Here is a 6123-nt window from a genome sequence, read left to right as displayed (position 1 = left end):
ATAAAAAATATAATATATTATTATTGTATTATATATCCATGTATGTCTTTGTGTACACACGCTCATATATTTATGCACCACACACACACACACACACACACACACACACACACACACACACACACTGTATGTTGTGTCGAGCCTTCTTAGTGTTTTAAAAATAGTGATTTTGATGCTATCATAGAAGTGGCCCATGCACTCCCATTCAAAAGGCATTTTTACCTAAAACAAAAATATGGTCAATCTTAAAAGTGGCGTTTCCATTCTAATTACCGGTATGATTTTACACGAAAGTTTAACTCGGCAAGATAAACAAAAAGAGCCTAGGTTAAATTTTGGCAACAGTTAGCCTACCCTTTAAAGGTAGCCTGGCTCCGCCCTCCTACGCACTTCCGCTCAATTTTCATTTTCCTTCAGAGCTACGTCTGGGATTGTGGTGTATTCTTGGGTTTTCTCCGTTCAATTTTTTACCGGTCCAATCAGCGAACAGAGGGAGTGGCTGAGAACGATGACGTTGAGGTTGTGCGCTAGTTTGAGTCGTCATACGTCACGACCAAACGTTAGTGATTGGTTATGGCAGATCCAGAGTGGCTCTGGGCAGATCCAATAGTTTTAAACTTTAACAGAGTATCCGCCTTCAAGGAAGTTAACGCTTGTAAATGGAGAGAGGCCGGACTCTCTGTACAAATGAAATGTACGAGAGTCTGGTAGAACCAGGCTACTTTAAAGGGACCATCAAAATAAAATGAAACCTATTATTATATTTATATATTATTATATATAATATATTATATGTGTGTGTGTGTGTTATTATATAATAATAATATATATATATATATATATATATATATATATATATATATATATATATATAATAATAGGTTTCATTTTATTTTGATGGTCCCTTTAAAGGGTAACTGTTGCCAAAATTGAACCTAGGCTCTTTTTGTTTATCTTGCCAAGTTAAACTTTCGTGTAAAATCATACCGGTAATTAGAATGGAAATGCCACTTTTAAGATTGACCATATTTTTGTTTTAGGTAAAAATGCCTTTTGAATGGGAGTGCATGGGCCACTTCTATGATAGCATCAAAATCACTATTTTTAAAACACTATGAGAAGGCTCGACACAACATGAAACTGTGCTTGAAGTATCACCAGGGGCTCTACACATTAACTTGAGCATTGACTACATTGTTTGTGTTCACAAAGTTTACTAAAAAGATTGTTGATCTTCCCGGCCGCCGTCAGTCAAAAATAGTCGATCTGTCTCACTGAATCATTTCATTATTATATGAGGATCCGTTTTCAAATACAAGGTCAACATTGATTTTCACTAACGACAAAACAACAAATTATCGGTGAATTTATATGGAACTAAGCTTTAGGAGCTTTCCATCTTTCCTCTCCTCACTGTTACGTTGCATTCGGAGATCGACTACTTTTGACTGACAAAATTCCAATCTTAAAAGTGGCGTTTCCATTCTAATTATGCTTTTACCCAAAAATTTAACTCGGATAGATAAACAAAAAGAGCCTAGGTTCAATTTTGGCAATAGTTAGCCTACCCTTTAACACGTTCTGTTGACTATACGTTTCTGTTGACTTTCGGTGGTCCATATTAATATCAGAAGCCTATCTAAACATTATGATCAATTAGTGTCAATGCTGTCTGCATCAGGTTGTAGTTTTGATGTAATTGCTTGCAGTGAAACCTGTTTAAATGATAGGTCATACTGTGATTCTTTTAACCTTTAATGTCTATAAACTTTATTATAAGAATAGATTAGGTAGAATGGGTGGAGGTGTGTGTCTTTATGTTAAATCAAGATTCCAGGCCAATGTCTGTGACAATTTGGCCTTGGACGATGAACAAAATGTTTGTTGACATTTAATGCAACCAGTAATCTTATTGTTGGCATAGTGTATCGCCCCCCTGATGTGAACCCTATTACTTTTACTAGTAAATTTGAGGAAACTCTTTTTGATATCAATAGGAAATATCGCAATTGTATAATCCTTGGGGATTTTAATATTGACATCTCTAGGGATGGTCCTATTAAAAATGATTTCATGAACACTCTTCACTCCTCCTCCTTTATACCGACTATTAATAGATATACTAGAGAAACTCACTCATCCAGGTCCATCATTGTTGATAATATTATTACAAATATCCAAAATTCGAGGTTGGAGTCAGGTGTGGTTGTGACTGATATAACTGATCACATTCACTACCCAACTGTGTTATCTTTAAACCTGGCATCCAAACCTCCACTTAAACGCTGTAAGATAAAGATCAGTGTCCCGAATGAGAGAACACTACAGCAGCTCCGTGATAACTTGGAGAGTAAGGTTTGGACTAGTGTGTATGAAACCCGTGATCCTGAGACTGCCTATGACAATAATTCACGAATTAACGGAGTCTATCCACAATACTATTCCAGTGAAGACTGTCATATGCAGAAATGATGATCATCACCCTTGGCTCACTAAAGGGATTCTCAACTCTATCAAACGTAAAAATAAACTTTATAAGCTCTACAGGAAAAATCCCAATGATGACAACAAAAGCAAATATTTTAAGTTTAGAAATAAACTCACTCATATTATGAGGAAGAGTAAACTAATTTACTACACTGAACGTATAAATGCAGCCCAAGGTGACTCCAAAAGGACCTGGGGCCTCATTTATAAAACTGTGCGTAGGATCCTTACTAAAAGTGTACGTGCGCCCAAAAGCCAAAAATGGCGTGCGCAAAAAAATATTCAGACTTATAAAACCGTGCGTACGCCAGAACCTGCGCAGAATTCACTTTATAAATCCCACACATGCGTCTCCTCCCCGAAATAACCATATATGGAGCTTACAACGCCTAGTTTTACTATGCATATCCTCATCTGCATATCATTTGCATATGATTATTCATCCACGTGATAACATGTTTAACGGTACAAGACATTAGGAAAATATGAAATCCGGATGTGCCGTCACATTACATTAATAAAAATAATTTAGTAGCCTATCCTTGCCTTGTTTTTAAATAAATAAATCAAATAGTGTTGCATTTCAGAGAAAGTTTTTCTCAATCTTTTCCACTGGCCAAATAGTCTTTTTAATTGATTTATATTTTTTAATGGAAACAGATAGACCTTGTTGTGCATTATGTTTGCACAATCTGCTATTATCATAAGCAATTATCTCTGTAGTTAAAACATTAAAACACAGCATGCCAAAGGAAAAGTGTTCAAAAGCATTGCATCCACAACACATATTTATAGGCTATTTATTGAATATATATATATTTATATATAGCCTATATTATTTTTTTTTTTTTTACTTTTCAGTAAATGTCATGTAGTTTAAGTGTTTAACTCTATTAATTAGAAAATTAGAATGGCATATTTAATCTAAATGTTTATATCAGAAATAAAACAGTTAAAATCATTATTTTATTTAAACTGTTATTGTGAACATGCACTGTAGCCTATTTATGATTAGGACTCCTAATGAAGATTTACAGTTTTACTTCATCTGCCGTTATATAGGCTATGCGTCAGTTTCACTAAACGGCCCAACGCGCTCGCTGGCCCGGACATTTAAGGTGTCGATATTTGCTTCAAGTGATAGGCTTGGTGAGTGAAATTATATTTGTATTATATTTCTGTAAATGTATAATTTTATATTTCGATTTTCTGTCTAAAAGTGACCAAAAAGACATTTAACTCCAGCTCACCATCGGTGTCGCCAAACTGCTCCGTCTCCAAAACGTTCGTACGCATGCGTCAGAGTTTGCGTGCAGGTGCGCACATTTTCCCGTCAAGTTTGTTTTTATAAATCACAACTTATGCGTCGGAAATGGCATACGCCTCTTTCAGGGCCTGTTTTGTGCGTACGCAACGGTTATAAATGAGGCCCCTGGGGCCTCATTTATAAAACTGTGCGTAGGATCCTTACTAAAAGTGTACGTGCGCCCAAAAGCCAAAAATGGCGTGCGCAAAAAAATATTCAGACTTATAAAACCGTGCGTACGCCAGAACCTGCGCAGAGTTCACTTTATAAATCCCACTCAGCGGAAGATTGCGCACATGCGTCTCCTCCCCGAAATAACCATATATGGAGCTAACAACGCCTAGTTTTACTATGCATATACTCATCTGCATATCATTTGCATATGATTATTCATCCACGTGATAACATGTTTAACGGTACAAGACATTAGGAAAATATGAAATACGGATGTGCCGTCACATTACATTAATAAAAATCATTTAGTAGCCTATCCTTGCCTTGTTTTTGAATAAATAAATCAAATAGTGTAAAATACATTTCAGAGAAAGTTTTCTCAATCTTTTCCACTGGCCAAATAGTCTTTTTAATTGATTTATATTTTTTAATGGAAACAGATAGACCTTGTTGTGCATTACATTTGCACAATCTGCTATTATCATGATAAGCAATTATCTCTGTAGTTAAAACATTGAAACACAGCATGCCAAAGGAAAAGTGTTCAAAAGCATTGCATCCACAACACATATTTATAGGCTATTTATTGAATATATATATTTATATTTTAACTTTTCAGTAAATGTCATGTAGTTTAAGTGTTTAACTCTATTAATTAGAATGGCATATGTAATCTAAATGTTAATATCAGAAGTAAAACATAGTTTAAATCATTCTTTTATTTAAACTGTTATTGTGAACATGCACTGTAGCCTATTTATAATTAGGACTCATATACAGTTTTACTTCATCTGCCGTTAGATATGCGTCAGTTTCACTAAACGGCCAACGCGCTCGCTGGCGCGGACATTTAAGATGTGGATATGTGCTTCAAGTGATAGGCTTGGTGAGTGAAATTATATTTGTATTATCTTTCTGTATGTATAATTTTATTTCGATTTTCTGTCTAAAAGTGACCAAAAAGACATTTAACTCCAGCTCACCATCGGTGTCGCCAAACTGCTCCGTCTCCAAAACGTTCGTACGCATGGGTCTGAGTTTAAATCACAACTTATGCGTCGGAAGTGGCGTACGCCTCTTTCTTGGCCTGTTTTGTGCGTAAGCAACGGTTATAAATGAGGCCCCTGGTCTGTGAAATAGAATGTAGTTGCAAACTTACTTATAGTCAACAGAATGTTCAAAAGGGAGGGACCAAGTGTTACCTAATAATATACACACAAATATTATGTAAACAAAAACTTTATGTTAGATGTGATTAATCGTGATTAATCGATTTGACAGCACGGTTTATAATATATTATTAGTATGCATGACATGGTTAGAAAAAGAGAAATATTGCTGTATAGCCTAGGCCTAGTGATTATGAATCGAGTCGATACCTCAAGTGAGAAAACGGTTCAATAATGCAAGCAATTTATTAAATTATTATTTTTACACATTAACTTATTTTAAATAAAATTCTTAAATCTCTCTCTATAATATTGTGCCTGATCGATACATCTATTCTATTAAATGTTCTAATATTCTAGTCTAAATACAAATATCATTGGAAGTCTAGTTCTTGGTTATTAAATACAATTTCTTATTGCAAAAATATAGCACTATATGATTTATTGTAGGACATCAGATTGTGTTACTAGTTTATTGTATTTTGTAGCATACAGTATACAATACTCTATATAGTTTTATTCATTTACTCTGCATACTTGAGCTCCATCTACTGGCAGTCTTCCTAATCTTTGTCAGGCTGTACCAACTTGTTGGTTCTCTAAAGTGGGCGAGAGAGGGTGGGTACTGTACTACTGTGCCTTAGAGAACTCGCGTTACCTCCCATTTATATTTCTCACATAAACTTAAACTGCCTTGTTATACAAACCTTACAGTCTTTTCTTCTTTTTTGTTGAATTTGACTGTGTACTTGTTGTCGTTATTCACATGTTATAGTGTCAGGTGAGCATGACTCAGTCCAAACTTATGTCATGGTCATTTTAGAGCTAAACTGCCCTCTGGAATTTTGTTTACAAATCCCCTACGGCATTGCATATGAAATTGGGGAAACCATGACACTCGATCGTCCCAGTGCAGCTGATACAGTGATGTTCCCAAGACGGTTTACATAAATACACTCACATGAACCCACTCAAATAGTCCTCACA

This window comes from Phoxinus phoxinus (assembly GCF_949152265.1).
Source record: "Phoxinus phoxinus genome assembly, chromosome: 7".
NCBI classification, from domain to species: domain Eukaryota; kingdom Metazoa; phylum Chordata; class Actinopteri; order Cypriniformes; family Leuciscidae; genus Phoxinus; species Phoxinus phoxinus.
This window is presented reverse-complemented; position numbering follows the sequence as displayed.